Raw genomic sequence first — 20,738 nt, 5'->3', positions numbered from 1 at the left:
GATTATGTCAGTATACATCATACTTATCCAATTCAAAAATTTACCTCCTATATCAAAATTTCTCATCACCCTCCATAAGAAATCATGATTGACCCTATCAAAAGCTTTTTCCTGATCAAGTGTAAGCACATCTCTATGTAATTGTAAGTTCCAACCAATCTGCCTGCCCTTTACCCCGCATGTCTGGTCTGCATTAATAATAGCAGGCAAGACTCGGGCCAGGCGTCTTGCTAGAGTTCGACTCAAAATTTTGTAGTCCACGCAGACCATTGAAAGAGGCCTATAATTTGAAAGCACAGCAGGTGAGCCTTTCTTATGTAGAAAACTTATCACACCCGTCCTCATACTCTTTGGCATTCTACCCGTTTCACACATTTCTTCAAATACCTCCAACAAGTGGTCTCCGATGAGATCCCAAAAGGTGATGTAAAACTCCTTTGTGAGTCCATCTATCCCAGGTACCTTGTTATTCTTCATTGTCTTTATCGCCTCGTATAGTTCGTGGTTTGTTATGCTCCTTTCCAAAAGCTTCCTTGCGTCCTCTGGTAACCTCTCTTTCAGAAAACCTAAAACCATTTCTTGAGCCCCTCTATCTACTTCTTCCACACCAAACAATGAACTGTAGTACTCCTCTACCATCTTCAAAATATTATCCCGTCCAGTAACCGATTTCCCTTCCCTTTCCAGTTCCATAATTGCCCCTTTTTCCTCTTTCTTTTTCATTTGAGCAAAAAAATAGGCCGAGCACTTCTCCTGTTGCATATACTCCTCCTGCATAAATTTAAACATTCTTGTTTTCGCCCTCTCCTGAAACAAAACCTCCTGTTCCTTTAATAATATATTCAGTTCCTCGCTATCTTCCCAGTTTTTTTCCTTATTTCTCTGAGCTTCTATCCCTGCACTTTCGCCGCTTGCGGCTGCTTTCTGGCTCTTGGTTTGGCCGACCTTACTTTGTTTGGCTTTCTTGCTTTTGCACAAAGTCAGCAAAGGGGGCACCGTTCCCGGAGGCGCTGCAATACCGGGTCGATGCGTGGAGCGAGCCCCTTATTCGGCTCCCTGTTCTAAAAATGCGTTTAATACGTTGCCCCCAAATCGGGGGCGTATCAGATATTAAACTGATAAGAACAGATACTTAGCCAAAAGGCCGAGAAGCGATGGCCTCCCGCAGGTTCCTGGCTGAGCCGCCTTCTCGGGACACTTCTCGCTTGTGACGGTGCGCTCTTTCACTTGGCTCACAGGGAGGGAGCCGCTTCAAATCTCCGCCCACCTACAGTACCTCAGAGGCCTGCGGAGCTTCCTGGAACTGTGCGTGTAGCTGAGATATAATATACTGAGTGTGAACATTCTCAAAACTGTATTGTATATAGTTTATTTATTTTTTATTGTGTAAATTTAATTTATGTAAAACTAAGGTTCCACGTGTCACTGTTGAAGTGGGGCATTAATCAGTGTGACGCCACTTGTAAACATGTTGCGTGTGTGGGGTTTCCCAGCCAGAGCTGCATGGACTCCACACTGGTGAGGCACACTTTCTGTAGCTCCTCTCCCTGTACTAAATTATACATTTAAATTTGGTGTATTTTTCTTTGCTAACTATTAGTTCTCATGGCTAAAAGCTCCCAAAGTGTTTTTGATTGCTTTGAACGAGAAAAATAGTAATTGGAACTGCGTTTTATCTGTTACACCATCCGTTTATGTGGTCCTTACTTGTGCTAAACAGGGATGAGGAGAGGCCTGCTGTTGCTGTGTGACACTGATTTTGCTGCTGCACTTTGTCTTCTAGGTATGTGTAAATGTATAGGTTATGTTTTATGTGTATAATGAGTTCATCACCTGAGGCTGCACACTGCATAGTATTTTCAGCCATGTTGAGAAAAGTTAAAGTTGTTTGAATATGTATTGTGTAATTGATCCATCTTAGTGGGGATTTAAATATTACAAGTTATTATTAGTGGCTTCATATTTGTCTCTGTTTTACCCCACTATAACATTTGACTTTAAAGTGGCTGTTGGGAGAATCGTTGTTTTGATAGATTGTATTTTCTTTTATATATTGTAAGCAGAGCTGCATGGACTCCACACTGGGATGAGGAGAGGCCTGCTGTTGCTGTGTGACACTGATTTTGCTGCTGCACTTTGTCTTTTAGAAATAAATCCAGTTTCCAGCCAGTCTGTGTCTGTCGTCACAACGCAGTCAACCATTTGAAATCTGCTACACGCGCGTTCTTCTATTTCTTCTTTTGAACAACGAGGAGAGGGGCCAGCCAGACGGCAGACCCTGCCAAAAATAGGTGCAACTCCTTAGCCTCACTCTCCACGGAAGTCTTTAGTAAAAGGCGAAAGACTTGTACGTTTTGAAGAGAAGCCAGAGTGTGTGTTTCTTTGGCCTCGCAGGAAGCCGCAGTGACTCCTCGTCCCGGCTTCCGGCGTCACGGTAGGCCCTGTTTGCTTGGCTGAAGGGGCAGATCTCAGGCCCCGCCTGCTCTGCTCCAGAGTTCCACTTTGACAGGAAAGGGGTGACTGGAGAGGATCACATATGTTACTGTAATACATCACATCCAATTTCAAAGGGATGTATGGGACATCCCTCCCACCTTTTGATATTGTCTGATACATAGTTGTTCTTTTACATATTCATACCCCCCCCCCCCCCCCATATTAATTTAAAAATTCCCCGTGTTAGCACCTTCCTATGTCTGTGGCATTGGAAAGACATATGCCAAATGGAGTAGGGCAGGTAAGATGTCAGCTTTTACGGCCAAAACTTTGCCAGTTATAGTGAGCTTTCTTTTTGACCACATCCCCAATTTCTTTAAGATCTTCGCTATCTTCAAATCCCAGTTGTAATTTGCTGGATTTCCAAAATCAATGCCCAGGACCTGCATGGACCCTTCACACAAAGAAAGCCCGCAAAGCGTCTGTCTCCTACCTGCCCATCGTCCCAAAAATTTATATTTTGATTTCTCCTCATTGACCTTTGACCCCGCAGCGCTCTCAAAGGTCTGTATTGTTCGTATCATCTCCCTCACACTTCCATCATCTTCCAAGTAAAGAACTGTGTCGTCAGCGTACTGGGAGATCTTCAACACCTCCCCCCTGGCAAGGGCACTCCTCTAATTTTCTCGTTTCCTCTTATTGCACATGCTAAAGGTTCTACATATATAACATAGAGTAGGGCGGACAGGGGGCAACCCTGCCGTAGCCCTCTCGTTTGTTGTACTTCCTCTGTTAAGTGTCCATTTATCTTTATCTTGCAGATTATGTCAGTATACATCATACTTATCCAATTCAAAAATTTACCTCCTATATCAAAATTTCTCATCACCCTCCATAAGAAATCATGATTGACCCTATCAAAAGCTTTTTCCTGATCAAGTGTAAGCACATCTCTATGTAATTGTAAGTTCCAACCAATCTGCCTGCCCTTTACCCCGCATGTCTGGTCTGCATTAATAATAGCAGGCAAGACTCGGGCCAGGCGTCTTGCTAGAGTTCGACTCAAAATTTTGTAGTCCACGCAGACCATTGAAAGAGGCCTATAATTTGAAAGCACAGCAGGTGAGCCTTTCTTATGTAGAAAACTTATCACACCCGTCCTCATACTCTTTGGCATTCTACCCGTTTCACACATTTCTTCAAATACCTCCAACAAGTGGTCTCCGATGAGATCCCAAAAGGTGATGTAAAACTCCTTTGTGAGTCCATCTATCCCAGGTACCTTGTTATTCTTCATTGTCTTTATCGCCTCGTATAGTTCGTGGTTTGTTATGCTCCTTTCCAAAAGCTTCCTTGCGTCCTCTGGTAACCTCTCTTTCAGAAAACCTAAAACCATTTCTTGAGCCCCTCTATCTACTTCTTCCACACCAAACAATGAACTGTAGTACTCCTCTACCATCTTCAAAATATTATCCCGTCCAGTAACCGATTTCCCTTCCCTTTCCAGTTCCATAATTGCCCCTTTTTCCTCTTTCTTTTTCATTTGAGCAAAAAAATAGGCCGAGCACTTCTCCTGTTGCATATACTCCTCCTGCATAAATTTAAACATTCTTGTTTTCGCCCTCTCCTGAAACAAAACCTCCTGTTCCTTTAATAATATATTCAGTTCCTCGCTATCTTCCCAGTTTTTTTCCTTATTTCTCTGAGCTTCTATCCCTGCACTTTCGCCGCTTGCGGCTGCTTTCTGGCTCTTGGTTTGGCCGACCTTACTTTGTTTGGCTTTCTTGCTTTTGCACAAAGTCAGCAAAGGGGGCACCGTTCCCGGAGGCGCTGCAATACCGGGTCGATGCGTGGAGCGAGCCCCTTATTCGGCTCCCTGTTCTAAAAATGCGTTTAATACGTTGCCCCCAAATCGGGGGCGTATCAGATATTAAACTGATAAGAACAGATACTTAGCCAAAAGGCCGAGAAGCGATGGCCTCCCGCAGGTTCCTGGCTGAGCCGCCTTCTCGGGACACTTCTCGCTTGTGACGGTGCGCTCTTTCACTTGGCTCACAGGGAGGGAGCCGCTTCAAATCTCCGCCCACCTACAGTACCTCAGAGGCCTGCGGAGCTTCCTGGAACTGTGCGTGTAGCTGAGATATAATATACTGAGTGTGAACATTCTCAAAACTGTATTGTATATAGTTTATTTATTTTTTATTGTGTAAATTTAATTTATGTAAAACTAAGGTTCCACGTGTCACTGTTGAAGTGGGGCATTAATCAGTGTGACGCCACTTGTAAACATGTTGCGTGTGTGGGGTTTCCCAGCCAGAGCTGCATGGACTCCACACTGGTGAGGCACACTTTCTGTAGCTCCTCTCCCTGTACTAAATTATACATTTAAATTTGGTGTATTTTTCTTTGCTAACTATTAGTTCTCATGGCTAAAAGCTCCCAAAGTGTTTTTGATTGCTTTGAACGAGAAAAATAGTAATTGGAACTGCGTTTTATCTGTTACACCATCCGTTTATGTGGTCCTTACTTGTGCTAAACAGGGATGAGGAGAGGCCTGCTGTTGCTGTGTGACACTGATTTTGCTGCTGCACTTTGTCTTCTAGGTATGTGTAAATGTATAGGTTATGTTTTATGTGTATAATGAGTTCATCACCTGAGGCTGCACACTGCATAGTATTTTCAGCCATGTTGAGAAAAGTTAAAGTTGTTTGAATATGTATTGTGTAATTGATCCATCTTAGTGGGGATTTAAATATTACAAGTTATTATTAGTGGCTTCATATTTGTCTCTGTTTTACCCCACTATAACATTTGACTTTAAAGTGGCTGTTGGGAGAATCGTTGTTTTGATAGATTGTATTTTCTTTTATATATTGTAAGCAGAGCTGCATGGACTCCACACTGGGATGAGGAGAGGCCTGCTGTTGCTGTGTGACACTGATTTTGCTGCTGCACTTTGTCTTTTAGAAATAAATCCAGTTTCCAGCCAGTCTGTGTCTGTCGTCACAACGCAGTCAACCATTTGAAATCTGCTAGACGCGCTTTCTTCTATTTCTTCTTTTGAACAACGAGGAGAGGGGCCAGCCAGACGGCAGACCCTGCCAAAAATAGGTGCAACTCCTTAGCCTCACTCTCCACGGAAGTCTTTAGTAAAAGGCGAAAGACTTGTACGTTTTGAAGAGAAGCCAGAGTGTGTGTTTCTTTGGCCTCGCAGGAAGCCGCAGTGACTCCTCGTCCCGGCTTCCGGCGTCACGGTAGGCCCTGTTTGCTTGGCTGAAGGGGCAGATCTCAGGCCCCGCCTGCTCTGCTCCAGAGTTCCACTTTGACAGGAAAGGGGTGACTGGAGAGGATCACATATGTTACTGTAATACATCACATCCAATTTCAAAGGGATGTATGGGACATCCCTCCCACCTTTTGATATTGTCTGATACATAGTTGTTCTTTTACATATTCATACCCCCCCCCCCCCATATTAATTTAAAAATTCCCCGTGTTAGCACCTTCCTATGAGTCTGTGGCATTGGAAAGACATATGCCAAATGGAGTAGGGCAGGTAAGATGTCAGCTTTTACGGCCAAAACTTTGCCAGTTATAGTGAGCTTTCTTTTTGACCACATCCCCAATTTCTTTAAGATCTTCGCTATCTTCAAATCCCAGTTGTAATTTGCTGGATTTCCAAAATCAATGCCCAGGACCTGCATGGACCCTTCACACAAAGAAAGCCCGCAAAGCGTCTGTCTCCTACCTGCCCATCGTCCCAAAAATTTATATTTTGATTTCTCCTCATTGACCTTTGACCCCGCAGCGCTCTCAAAGGTCTGTATTGTTCGTATCATCTCCCTCACACTTCCATCATCTTCCAAGTAAAGAACTGTGTCGTCAGCGTACTGGGAGATCTTCAACACCTCCCCCCTGGCAAGGGCACTCCTCTAATTTTCTCGTTTCCTCTTATTGCACATGCTAAAGGTTCTACATATATAACATAGAGTAGGGCGGACAGGGGGCAACCCTGCCGTAGCCCTCTCGTTTGTTGTACTTCCTCTGTTAAGTGTCCATTTATCTTTATCTTGCAGATTATGTCAGTATACATCATACTTATCCAATTCAAAAATTTACCTCCTATATCAAAATTTCTCATCACCCTCCATAAGAAATCATGATTGACCCTATCAAAAGCTTTTTCCTGATCAAGTGTAAGCACATCTCTATGTAATTGTAAGTTCCAACCAATCTGCCTGCCCTTTACCCCGCATGTCTGGTCTGCATTAATAATAGCAGGCAAGACTCGGGCCAGGCGTCTTGCTAGAGTTCGACTCAAAATTTTGTAGTCCACGCAGACCATTGAAAGAGGCCTATAATTTGAAAGCACAGCAGGTGAGCCTTTCTTATGTAGAAAACTTATCACACCCGTCCTCATACTCTTTGGCATTCTACCCGTTTCACACATTTCTTCAAATACCTCCAACAAGTGGTCTCCGATGAGATCCCAAAAGGTGATGTAAAACTCCTTTGTGAGTCCATCTATCCCAGGTACCTTGTTATTCTTCATTGTCTTTATCGCCTCGTATAGTTCGTGGTTTGTTATGCTCCTTTCCAAAAGCTTCCTTGCGTCCTCTGGTAACCTCTCTTTCAGAAAACCTAAAACCATTTCTTGAGCCCCTCTATCTACTTCTTCCACACCAAACAATGAACTGTAGTACTCCTCTACCATCTTCAAAATATTATCCCGTCCAGTAACCGATTTCCCTTCCCTTTCCAGTTCCATAATTGCCCCTTTTTCCTCTTTCTTTTTCATTTGAGCAAAAAAATAGGCCGAGCACTTCTCCTGTTGCATATACTCCTCCTGCATAAATTTAAACATTCTTGTTTTCGCCCTCTCCTGAAACAAAACCTCCTGTTCCTTTAATAATATATTCAGTTCCTCGCTATCTTCCCAGTTTTTTTCCTTATTTCTCTGAGCTTCTATCCCTGCACTTTCGCCGCTTGCGGCTGCTTTCTGGCTCTTGGTTTGGCCGACCTTACTTTGTTTGGCTTTCTTGCTTTTGCACAAAGTCAGCAAAGGGGGCACCGTTCCCGGAGGCGCTGCAATACCGGGTCGATGCGTGGAGCGAACGGAGCGAGCCCCTTATTCGGCTCCCTGTTCTAAAAATGCGTTTAATACGTTGCCCCCAAATCGGGGGCGTATCAGATATTAAACTGATAAGAACAGATACTTAGCCAAAAGGCCGAGAAGCGATGGCCTCCCGCAGGTTCCTGGCTGAGCCGCCTTCTCGGGACACTTCTCGCTTGTGACGGTGCGCTCTTTCACTTGGCTCACAGGGAGGGAGCCGCTTCAAATCTCCGCCCACCTACAGTACCTCAGAGGCCTGCGGAGCTTCCTGGAACTGTGCGTGTAGCTGAGATATAATATACTGAGTGTGAACATTCTCAAAACTGTATTGTATATAGTTTATTTATTTTTTATTGTGTAAATTTAATTTATGTAAAACTAAGGTTCCACGTGTCACTGTTGAAGTGGGGCATTAATCAGTGTGACGCCACTTGTAAACATGTTGCGTGTGTGGGGTTTCCCAGCCAGAGCTGCATGGACTCCACACTGGTGAGGCACACTTTCTGTAGCTCCTCTCCCTGTACTAAATTATACATTTAAATTTGGTGTATTTTTCTTTGCTAACTATTAGTTCTCATGGCTAAAAGCTCCCAAAGTGTTTTTGATTGCTTTGAACGAGAAAAATAGTAATTGGAACTGCGTTTTATCTGTTACACCATCCGTTTATGTGGTCCTTACTTGTGCTAAACAGGGATGAGGAGAGGCCTGCTGTTGCTGTGTGACACTGATTTTGCTGCTGCACTTTGTCTTCTAGGTATGTGTAAATGTATAGGTTATGTTTTATGTGTATAATGAGTTCATCACCTGAGGCTGCACACTGCATAGTATTTTCAGCCATGTTGAGAAAAGTTAAAGTTGTTTGAATATGTATTGTGTAATTGATCCATCTTAGTGGGGATTTAAATATTACAAGTTATTATTAGTGGCTTCATATTTGTCTCTGTTTTACCCCACTATAACATTTGACTTTAAAGTGGCTGTTGGGAGAATCGTTGTTTTGATAGATTGTATTTTCTTTTATATATTGTAAGCAGAGCTGCATGGACTCCACACTGGGATGAGGAGAGGCCTGCTGTTGCTGTGTGACACTGATTTTGCTGCTGCACTTTGTCTTTTAGAAATAAATCCAGTTTCCAGCCAGTCTGTGTCTGTCGTCACAACGCAGTCAACCATTTGAAATCTGCTAGACGCGCTTTCTTCTATTTCTTCTTTTGAACAACGAGGAGAGGGGCCAGCCAGACGGCAGACCCTGCCAAAAATAGGTGCAACTCCTTAGCCTCACTCTCCACGGAAGTCTTTAGTAAAAGGCGAAAGACTTGTACGTTTTGAAGAGAAGCCAGAGTGTGTGTTTCTTTGGCCTCGCAGGAAGCCGCAGTGACTCCTCGTCCCGGCTTCCGGCGTCACGGTAGGCCCTGTTTGCTTGGCTGAAGGGGCAGATCTCAGGCCCCGCCTGCTCTGCTCCAGAGTTCCACTTTGACAGGAAAGGGGTGACTGGAGAGGATCACATATGTTACTGTAATACATCACATCCAATTTCAAAGGGATGTATGGGACATCCCTCCCACCTTTTGATATTGTCTGATACATAGTTGTTCTTTTACATATTCATACCCCCCCCCCCCCATATTAATTTAAAAATTCCCCGTGTTAGCACCTTCCTATGAGTCTGTGGCATTGGAAAGACATATGCCAAATGGAGTAGGGCAGGTAAGATGTCAGCTTTTACGGCCAAAACTTTGCCAGTTATAGTGAGCTTTCTTTTTGACCACATCCCCAATTTCTTTAAGATCTTCGCTATCTTCAAATCCCAGTTGTAATTTGCTGGATTTCCAAAATCAATGCCCAGGACCTGCATGGACCCTTCACACAAAGAAAGCCCGCAAAGCGTCTGTCTCCTACCTGCCCATCGTCCCAAAAATTTATATTTTGATTTCTCCTCATTGACCTTTGACCCCGCAGCGCTCTCAAAGGTCTGTATTGTTCGTATCATCTCCCTCACACTTCCATCATCTTCCAAGTAAAGAACTGTGTCGTCAGCGTACTGGGAGATCTTCAACACCTCCCCCCTGGCAAGGGCACTCCTCTAATTTTCTCGTTTCCTCTTATTGCACATGCTAAAGGTTCTACATATATAACATAGAGTAGGGCGGACAGGGGGCAACCCTGCCGTAGCCCTCTCGTTTGTTGTACTTCCTCTGTTAAGTGTCCATTTATCTTTATCTTGCAGATTATGTCAGTATACATCATACTTATCCAATTCAAAAATTTACCTCCTATATCAAAATTTCTCATCACCCTCCATAAGAAATCATGATTGACCCTATCAAAAGCTTTTTCCTGATCAAGTGTAAGCACATCTCTATGTAATTGTAAGTTCCAACCAATCTGCCTGCCCTTTACCCCGCATGTCTGGTCTGCATTAATAATAGCAGGCAAGACTCGGGCCAGGCGTCTTGCTAGAGTTCGACTCAAAATTTTGTAGTCCACGCAGACCATTGAAAGAGGCCTATAATTTGAAAGCACAGCAGGTGAGCCTTTCTTATGTAGAAAACTTATCACACCCGTCCTCATACTCTTTGGCATTCTACCCGTTTCACACATTTCTTCAAATACCTCCAACAAGTGGTCTCCGATGAGATCCCAAAAGGTGATGTAAAACTCCTTTGTGAGTCCATCTATCCCAGGTACCTTGTTATTCTTCATTGTCTTTATCGCCTCGTATAGTTCGTGGTGTGTTATGCTCCTTTCCAAAAGCTTCCTTGCGTCCTCTGGTAACCTCTCTTTCAGAAAACCTAAAACCATTTCTTGAGCCCCTCTATCTACTTCTTCCACACCAAACAATGAACTGTAGTACTCCTCTACCATCTTCAAAATATTATCCCGTCCAGTAACCGATTTCCCTTCCCTTTCCAGTTCCATAATTGCCCCTTTTTCCTCTTTCTTTTTCATTTGAGCAAAAAAATAGGCCGAGCACTTCTCCTGTTGCATATACTCCTCCTGCATAAATTTAAACATTCTTGTTTTCGCCCTCTCCTGAAACAAAACCTCCTGTTCCTTTAATAATATATTCAGTTCCTCGCTATCTTCCCAGTTTTTTTCCTTATTTCTCTGAGCTTCTATCCCTGCACTTTCGCCGCTTGCGGCTGCTTTCTGGCTCTTGGTTTGGCCGACCTTACTTTGTTTGGCTTTCTTGCTTTTGCACAAAGTCAGCAAAGGGGGCACCGTTCCCGGAGGCGCTGCAATACCGGGTCGATGCGTGGAGCGAGCCCCTTATTCGGCTCCCTGTTCTAAAAATGCGTTTAATACGTTGCCCCCAAATCGGGGGCGTATCAGATATTAAACTGATAAGAACAGATACTTAGCCAAAAGGCCGAGAAGCGATGGCCTCCCGCAGGTTCCTGGCTGAGCCGCCTTCTCGGGACACTTCTCGCTTGTGACGGTGCGCTCTTTCACTTGGCTCACAGGGAGGGAGCCGCTTCAAATCTCCGCCCACCTACAGTACCTCAGAGGCCTGCGGAGCTTCCTGGAACTGTGCGTGTAGCTGAGATATAATATACTGAGTGTGAACATTCTCAAAACTGTATTGTATATAGTTTATTTATTTTTTATTGTGTAAATTTAATTTATGTAAAACTAAGGTTCCACGTGTCACTGTTGAAGTGGGGCATTAATCAGTGTGACGCCACTTGTAAACATGTTGCGTGTGTGGGGTTTCCCAGCCAGAGCTGCATGGACTCCACACTGGTGAGGCACACTTTCTGTAGCTCCTCTCCCTGTACTAAATTATACATTTAAATTTGGTGTATTTTTCTTTGCTAACTATTAGTTCTCATGGCTAAAAGCTCCCAAAGTGTTTTTGATTGCTTTGAACGAGAAAAATAGTAATTGGAACTGCGTTTTATCTGTTACACCATCCGTTTATGTGGTCCTTACTTGTGCTAAACAGGGATGAGGAGAGGCCTGCTGTTGCTGTGTGACACTGATTTTGCTGCTGCACTTTGTCTTCTAGGTATGTGTAAATGTATAGGTTATGTTTTATGTGTATAATGAGTTCATCACCTGAGGCTGCACACTGCATAGTATTTTCAGCCATGTTGAGAAAAGTTAAAGTTGTTTGAATATGTATTGTGTAATTGATCCATCTTAGTGGGGATTTAAATATTACAAGTTATTATTAGTGGCTTCATATTTGTCTCTGTTTTACCCCACTATAACATTTGACTTTAAAGTGGCTGTTGGGAGAATCGTTGTTTTGATAGATTGTATTTTCTTTTATATATTGTAAGCAGAGCTGCATGGACTCCACACTGGGATGAGGAGAGGCCTGCTGTTGCTGTGTGACACTGATTTTGCTGCTGCACTTTGTCTTTTAGAAATAAATCCAGTTTCCAGCCAGTCTGTGTCTGTCGTCACAACGCAGTCAACCATTTGAAATCTGCTAGACGCGCTTTCTTCTATTTCTTCTTTTGAACAACGAGGAGAGGGGCCAGCCAGACGGCAGACCCTGCCAAAAATAGGTGCAACTCCTTAGCCTCACTCTCCACGGAAGTCTTTAGTAAAAGGCGAAAGACTTGTACGTTTTGAAGAGAAGCCAGAGTGTGTGTTTCTTTGGCCTCGCAGGAAGCCGCAGTGACTCCTCGTCCCGGCTTCCGGCGTCACGGTAGGCCCTGTTTGCTTGGCTGAAGGGGCAGATCTCAGGCCCCGCCTGCTCTGCTCCAGAGTTCCACTTTGACAGGAAAGGGGTGACTGGAGAGGATCACATATGTTACTGTAATACATCACATCCAATTTCAAAGGGATGTATGGGACATCCCTCCCACCTTTTGATATTGTCTGATACATAGTTGTTCTTTTACATATTCATACCCCCCCCCCCCCTCCCCCATATTAATTTAAAAATTCCCCGTGTTAGCACCTTCCTATGAGTCTGTGGCATTGGAAAGACATATGCCAAATGGAGTAGGGCAGGTAAGATGTCAGCTTTTACGGCCAAAACTTTGCCAGTTATAGTGAGCTTTCTTTTTGACCACATCCCCAATTTCTTTAAGATCTTCGCTATCTTCAAATCCCAGTTGTAATTTGCTGGATTTCCAAAATCAATGCCCAGGACCTGCATGGACCCTTCACACAAAGAAAGCCCGCAAAGCGTCTGTCTCCTACCTGCCCATCGTCCCAAAAATTTATATTTTGATTTCTCCTCATTGACCTTTGACCCCGCAGCGCTCTCAAAGGTCTGTATTGTTCGTATCATCTCCCTCACACTTCCATCATCTTCCAAGTAAAGAACTGTGTCGTCAGCGTACTGGGAGATCTTCAACACCTCCCCCCTGGCAAGGGCACTCCTCTAATTTTCTCGTTTCCTCTTATTGCACATGCTAAAGGTTCTACATATATAACATAGAGTAGGGCGGACAGGGGGCAACCCTGCCGTAGCCCTCTCGTTTGTTGTACTTCCTCTGTTAAGTGTCCATTTATCTTTATCTTGCAGATTATGTCAGTATACATCATACTTATCCAATTCAAAAATTTACCTCCTATATCAAAATTTCTCATCACCCTCCATAAGAAATCATGATTGACCCTATCAAAAGCTTTTTCCTGATCAAGTGTAAGCACATCTCTATGTAATTGTAAGTTCCAACCAATCTGCCTGCCCTTTACCCCGCATGTCTGGTCTGCATTAATAATAGCAGGCAAGACTCGGGCCAGGCGTCTTGCTAGAGTTCGACTCAAAATTTTGTAGTCCACGCAGACCATTGAAAGAGGCCTATAATTTGAAAGCACAGCAGGTGAGCCTTTCTTATGTAGAAAACTTATCACACCCGTCCTCATACTCTTTGGCATTCTACCCGTTTCACACATTTCTTCAAATACCTCCAACAAGTGGTCTCCGATGAGATCCCAAAAGGTGATGTAAAACTCCTTTGTGAGTCCATCTATCCCAGGTACCTTGTTATTCTTCATTGTCTTTATCGCCTCGTATAGTTCGTGGTTTGTTATGCTCCTTTCCAAAAGCTTCCTTGCGTCCTCTGGTAACCTCTCTTTCAGAAAACCTAAAACCATTTCTTGAGCCCCTCTATCTACTTCTTCCACACCAAACAATGAACTGTAGTACTCCTCTACCATCTTCAAAATATTATCCCGTCCAGTAACCGATTTCCCTTCCCTTTCCAGTTCCATAATTGCCCCTTTTTCCTCTTTCTTTTTCATTTGAGCAAAAAAATAGGCCGAGCACTTCTCCTGTTGCATATACTCCTCCTGCATAAATTTAAACATTCTTGTTTTCGCCCTCTCCTGAAACAAAACCTCCTGTTCCTTTAATAATATATTCAGTTCCTCGCTATCTTCCCAGTTTTTTTCCTTATTTCTCTGAGCTTCTATCCCTGCACTTTCGCCGCTTGCGGCTGCTTTCTGGCTCTTGGTTTGGCCGACCTTACTTTGTTTGGCTTTCTTGCTTTTGCACAAAGTCAGCAAAGGGGGCACCGTTCCCGGAGGCGCTGCAATACCGGGTCGATGCGTGGAGCGAGCCCCTTATTCGGCTCCCTGTTCTAAAAATGCGTTTAATACGTTGCCCCCAAATCGGGGGCGTATCAGATATTAAACTGATAAGAACAGATACTTAGCCAAAAGGCCGAGAAGCGATGGCCTCCCGCAGGTTCCTGGCTGAGCCGCCTTCTCGGGACACTTCTCGCTTGTGACGGTGCGCTCTTTCACTTGGCTCACAGGGAGGGAGCCGCTTCAAATCTCCGCCCACCTACAGTACCTCAGAGGCCTGCGGAGCTTCCTGGAACTGTGCGTGTAGCTGAGATATAATATACTGAGTGTGAACATTCTCAAAACTGTATTGTATATAGTTTATTTATTTTTTATTGTGTAAATTTAATTTATGTAAAACTAAGGTTCCACGTGTCACTGTTGAAGTGGGGCATTAATCAGTGTGACGCCACTTGTAAACATGTTGCGTGTGTGGGGTTTCCCAGCCAGAGCTGCATGGACTCCACACTGGTGAGGCACACTTTCTGTAGCTCCTCTCCCTGTACTAAATTATACATTTAAATTTGGTGTATTTTTCTTTGCTAACTATTAGTTCTCATGGCTAAAAGCTCCCAAAGTGTTTTTGATTGCTTTGAACGAGAAAAATAGTAATTGGAACTGCGTTTTATCTGTTACACCATCCGTTTATGTGGTCCTTACTTGTGCTAAACAGGGATGAGGAGAGGCCTGCTGTTGCTGTGTGACACTGATTTTGCTGCTGCACTTTGTCTTCTAGGTATGTGTAAATGTATAGGTTATGTTTTATGTGTATAATGAGTTCATCACCTGAGGCTGCACACTGCATAGTATTTTCAGCCATGTTGAGAAAAGTTAAAGTTGTTTGAATATGTATTGTGTAATTGATCCATCTTAGTGGGGATTTAAATATTACAAGTTATTATTAGTGGCTTCATATTTGTCTCTGTTTTACCCCACTATAACATTTGACTTTAAAGTGGCTGTTGGGAGAATCGTTGTTTTGATAGATTGTATTTTCTTTTATATATTGTAAGCAGAGCTGCATGGACTCCACACTGGGATGAGGAGAGGCCTGCTGTTGCTGTGTGACACTGATTTTGCTGCTGCACTTTGTCTTTTAGAAATAAATCCAGTTTCCAGCCAGTCTGTGTCTGTCGTCACAACGCAGTCAACCATTTGAAATCTGCTACACGCGCGTTCTTCTATTTCTTCTTTTGAACAACGAGGAGAGGGGCCAGCCAGACGGCAGACCCTGCCAAAAATAGGTGCAACTCCTTAGCCTCACTCTCCACGGAAGTCTTTAGTAAAAGGCGAAAGACTTGTACGTTTTGAAGAGAAGCCAGAGTGTGTGTTTCTTTGGCCTCGCAGGAAGCCGCAGTGACTCCTCGTCCCGGCTTCCGGCGTCACGGTAGGCCCTGTTTGCTTGGCTGAAGGGGCAGATCTCAGGCCCCGCCTGCTCTGCTCCAGAGTTCCACTTTGACAGGAAAGGGGTGACTGGAGAGGATCACATATGTTACTGTAATACATCACATCCAATTTCAAAGGGATGTATGGGACATCCCTCCCACCTTTTGATATTGTCTGATACATAGTTGTTCTTTTACATATTCATACCCCCCCCCCCCCCCCCCCCATATTAATTTAAAAATTCCCCGTGTTAGCACCTTCCTATGAGTCTGTGGCATTGGAAAGACATATGCCAAATGGAGTAGGGCAGGTAAGATGTCAGCTTTTACGGCCAAAACTTTGCCAGTTATAGTGAGCTTTCTTTTTGACCACATCCCCAATTTCTTTTAGATCTTCGCTATCTTCAAATCCCAGTTGTAATTTGCTGGATTTCCAAAATCAATGCCCAGGACCTGCATGGACCCTTCACACAAAGAAAGCCCGCAAAGTGTCTGTCTCCTACCTGCCCATCGTCCCAAAAATTTATATTTTGATTTCTCCTCATTGACCTTTGACCCCGCAGCGCTCTCAAAGGTCTGTATTGTTCGTATCATCTCCCTCACACTTCCATCATCTTCCAAGTAAAGAACTGTGTCGTCAGCGTACTGGGAGATCTTCAACACCTCCCCTCTGGCAAGGGCACTCCTCTAATTTTCTCGTTTCCTCTTATTGCACATGCTAAAGGTTCTACATATATAACATAGAGTAGGGCGGACAGGGGGCAACCCTGCCGTAGCCCTCTCGTTTGTTGTACTTCCTCTGTTAAGTGTCCATTTATCTTTATCTTGCAGATTATGTCAGTATACATCATACTTATCCAATTCAAAAATTTACCTCCTATATCAAAATTTCTCATCACCCTCCATAAGAAATCATGATTGACCCTATCAAAAGCTTTTTCCTGATCAAGTGTAAGCACATCTCTATGTAATTGTAAGTTCCAACCAATCTGCCTGCCCTTTACCCCGCATGTCTGGTCTGCATTAATAATAGCAGGCAAGACTCGGGCCAGGCGTCTTGCTAGAGTTCGACTCAAAATTTTGTAGTCCACGCAGACCATTGAAAGAGGCCTATAATTTGAAAGCACAGCAGGTGAGCCTTTCTTATGTAGAAAACTTATCACACCCGTCCTCATACTCTTTGGCATTCTACCCGTTTCACACATTTCTTCAAATACCTCCAACAAGTGGTCTCCGATGAGATCCCAAAAGGTGATGTAAAACTCCTTTGTGAGTCCATCTATCCCAGGTACCTTGTTATTCTTCATTGTCTTTATCGCCTCGTATAGTTCGTGGTTTGTTATGCTCCTTTCCAAAAGCTTCCTTGCGTCCTCTGGTAACCTCTCTTTCAGAAAACCTAAAACCATTTCTTGAGCCCCTCTATCTACTTCTTCCACACCAAACAATGAACTGTAGTACTCCTCTACCATCTTCAAAATATTATCCCGTCCAGTAACCGATTTCCCTTCCCTTTCCAGTTCCATAATTGCCCCTTTTTCCTCTTTCTTTTTCATTTGAGCAAAAAAATAGGCCGAGCACTTCTCCTGTTGCATATACTCCTCCTGCATAAATTTAAACATTCTTGTTTTCGCCCTCTCCTGAAACAAAACCTCCTGTTCCTTTAATAATATATTCAGTTCCTCGCTATCTTCCCAGTTTTTTTCCTTATTTCTCTGAGCTTCTATCCCTGCACTTTCGCCGCTTGCGGCTGCTTTCTGGCTCTTGGTTTGGCCGACCTTACTTTGTTTGGCTTTCTTGCTTTTGCACAAAGTCAGCAAAGGGGGCACCGTTCCCGGAGGCGCTGCAATACCGGGTCGATGCGTGGAGCGAACGGAGCGAGCCCCTTATTCGGCTCCCTGTTCTAAAAATACGTTTAATACGTTGCCCCCAAATCGGGGGCGTATCAGATATTAAACTGATAAGAACAGATACTTAGCCAAAAGGCCGAGAAGCGATGGCCTCCCGCAGGTTCCTGGCTGAGCCGCCTTCTCGGGACACTTCTCGCTTGTGACGGTGCGCTCTTTCACTTGGCTCACAGGGAGGGAGCCGCTTCAAATCTCCGCCCACCTACAGTACCTCAGAGGCCTGCGGAGCTTCCTGGAACTGTGCGTGTAGCTGAGATATAATATACTGAGTGTGAACATTCTCAAAACTGTATTGTATATAGTTTATTTATTTTTTATTGTGTAAATTTAATTTATGTAAAACTAAGGTTCCACGTGTCACTGTTGAAGTGGGGCATTAATCAGTGTGACGCCACTTGTAAACATGTTGCGTGTGTGGGGTTTCCCAGCCAGAGCTGCATGGACTCCACACTGGTGAGGCACACTTTCTGTAGCTCCTCTCCCTGTACTAAATTATACATTTAAATTTGGTGTATTTTTCTTTGCTAACTATTAGTTCTCATGGCTAAAAGCTCCCAAAGTGTTTTTGATTGCTTTGAACGAGAAAAATAGTAATTGGAACTGCGTTTTATCTGTTACACCATCCGTTTATGTGGTCCTTACTTGTGCTAAACAGGGATGAGGAGAGGCCTGCTGTTGCTGTGTGACACTGATTTTGCTGCTGCACTTTGTCTTCTAGGTATGTGTAAATGTATAGGTTATGTTTTATGTGTATAATGAGTTCATCACCTGAGGCTGCACACTGCATAGTATTTTCAGCCATGTTGAGAAAAGTTAAAGTTGTTTGAATATGTATTGTGTAATTGATCCATCTTAGTGGGGATTTAAATATTACAAGTTATTATTAGTGGCTTCATATTTGTCTCTGTTTTACCCCACTATAACATTTGACTTTAAAGTGGCTGTTGGGAGAATCGTTGTTTTGATAGATTGTATTTTCTTTTATATATTGTAAGCAGAGCTGCATGGACTCCACACTGGGATGAGGAGAGGCCTGCTGTTGCTGTGTGACACTGATTTTGCTGCTGCACTTTGTCTTTTAGAAATAAATCCAGTTTCCAGCCAGTCTGTGTCTGTCGTCACAACGCAGTCAACCATTTGAAATCTGCTAGACGCGCTTTCTTCTATTTCTTCTTTTGAACAACGAGGAGAGGGGCCAGCCAGACGGCAGACCCTGCCAAAAATAGGTGCAACTCCTTAGCCTCACTCTCCACGGAAGTCTTTAGTAAAAGGCGAAAGACTTGTACGTTTTGAAGAGAAGCCAGAGTGTGTGTTTCTTTGGCCTCGCAGGAAGCCGCAGTGACTCCTCGTCCCGGCTTCCGGCGTCACGGTAGGCCCTGTTTGCTTGGCTGAAGGGGCAGATCTCAGGCCCCGCCTGCTCTGCTCCAGAGTTCCACTTTGACAGGAAAGGGGTGACTGGAGAGGATCACATATGTTACTGTAATACATCACATCCAATTTCAAAGGGATGTATGGGACATCCCTCCCACCTTTTGATATTGTCTGATACATAGTTGTTCTTTTACATATTCATACCCCCCCCCCCCCCATATTAATTTAAAAATTCCCCGTGTTAGCACCTTCCTATGAGTCTGTGGCATTGGAAAGACATATGCCAAATGGAGTAGGGCAGGTAAGATGTCAGCTTTTACGGCCAAAACTTTGCCAGTTATAGTGAGCTTTCTTTTTGACCACATCCCCAATTTCTTTAAGATCTTCGCTATCTTCAAATCCCAGTTGTAATTTGCTGGATTTCCAAAATCAATGCCCAGGACCTGCATGGACCCTTCACACAAAGAAAGCCCGCAAAGCGTCTGTCTCCTACCTGCCCATCGTCCCAAAAATTTATATTTTGATTTCTCCTCATTGACCTTTGACCCCGCAGCGCTCTCAAAGGTCTGTATTGTTCGTATCATCTCCCTCACACTTCCATCATCTTCCAAGTAAAGAACTGTGTCGTCAGCGTACTGGGAGATCTTCAACACCTCCCCCCTGGCAAGGGCACTCCTCTAATTTTCTCGTTTCCTCTTATTGCACATGCTAAAGGTTCTACATATATAACATAGAGTAGGGCGGACAGGGGGCAACCCTGCCGTAGCCCTCTCGTTTGTTGTACTTCCTCTGTTAAGTGTCCATTTATCTTTATCTTGCAGATTATGTCAGTATACATCATACTTATCCAATTCAAAAATTTACCTCCTATATCAAAATTTCTCATCACCCTCCATAAGAAATCATGATTGACCCTATCAAAAGCTTTTTCCTGATCAAGTGTAAGCACATCTCTATGTAATTGTAAGTTCCAACCAATCTGCCTGCCCTTTACCCCGCATGTCTGGTCTGCATTAATAATAGCAGGCAAGACTCGGGCCAGGCGTCTTGCTAGAGTTCGACTCAAAATTTTGTAGTCCACGCAGACCATTGAAAGAGGCCTATAATTTGAAAGCACAGCAGGTGAGCCTTTCTTATGTAGAAGACTTATCACACCCGTCCTCATACTCTTTGGCATTCTACCCGTTTCACACATTTCTTCAAATACCTCCAACAAGTGGTCTCCGATGAGATCCCAAAAGGTGATGTAAAACTCCTTTGTGAGTCCATCTATCCCAGGTACCTTGTTATTCTTCATTGTCTTTATCGCCTCGTATAGTTCGTGGTTTGTTATGCTCCTTTCCAAAAGCTTCCTTGCGTCCTCTGGTAACCTCTCTTTCAGAAAACCTAAAACCATTTCTTGAGCCCCTCTATCTACTTCTTCCACACCAAACAATGAACTGTAGTACTCCTCTACCATCTTCAAAATATTATCCCGTCCAGTAACCGATTTCCCTTCCCTTTCCAGTTCCATAATTGCCCCTTTTTCCTCTTTCTTTTTCATTTGAGCAAAAAAATAGGCCGAGCACTTCTCCTGTTGCATATACTCCTCCTGCATAAATTTAAACATTCTTGTTTTCGCCCTCTCCTGAAACAAAACCTCCTGTTCCTTTAATAATATATTCAGTTCCTCGCTATCTTCCCAGTTTTTTTCCTTATTTCTCTGAGCTTCTATCCCTGCACTTTCGCCGCTTGCGGCTGCTTTCTGGCTCTTGGTTTGGCCGACCTTACTTTGTTTGGCTTTCTTGCTTTTGCACAAAGTCAGCAAAGGGGGCACCGTTCCCAGAGGCGCTGCAATACCGGGGCGATGCGTGGAGCGAACGGAGCGAGCCCCTTATTCGGCTCCCTGTTCTAAAAATGCGTTTAATACGTTGCCCCCAAATCGGGGGCGTATCAGATATTAAACTGATAAGAACAGATACTTAGCCAGGTTCCTGGCTGAGCCGCCTTCTCGGG

At 43.9% G+C, this 20,738-nt stretch overlaps 1 long non-coding RNA gene across 3 annotated transcripts; it reads left to right on the top strand.

Annotated features, from left to right (window-relative positions):
- The first annotated feature begins 2,712 nt into the window (after positions 1–2,712).
- On the top strand, positions 2,713–12,415 carry LOC308401858. Of its 3 annotated transcripts, none has more exons than XR_013972626.1 (3): positions 2,713–5,039; positions 5,320–8,811; positions 11,496–12,415. It is a non-coding gene; the product is annotated as an uncharacterized lncRNA (long non-coding RNA). The 3 variants fall into 3 exon arrangements; XR_013972627.1 differs by having other exon boundaries at positions 2,713–5,547; positions 8,241–8,811; XR_013972628.1 differs by having other exon boundaries at positions 2,713–8,811; positions 11,496–11,558; positions 11,839–12,415.
- Positions 12,416–20,738: the final 8,323 nt, after the last annotated feature.

Source organism: Rhamphochromis sp. 'chilingali' (assembly GCF_963969265.1).
Source record: "Rhamphochromis sp. 'chilingali' genome assembly, chromosome: 8".
Lineage (NCBI taxonomy): Eukaryota > Metazoa > Chordata > Actinopteri > Cichliformes > Cichlidae > Rhamphochromis > Rhamphochromis sp. 'chilingali'.
The sequence above is the reverse complement of the archived record's forward strand: the minus strand, read 5'-3'. Positions and strand labels throughout refer to the sequence as shown.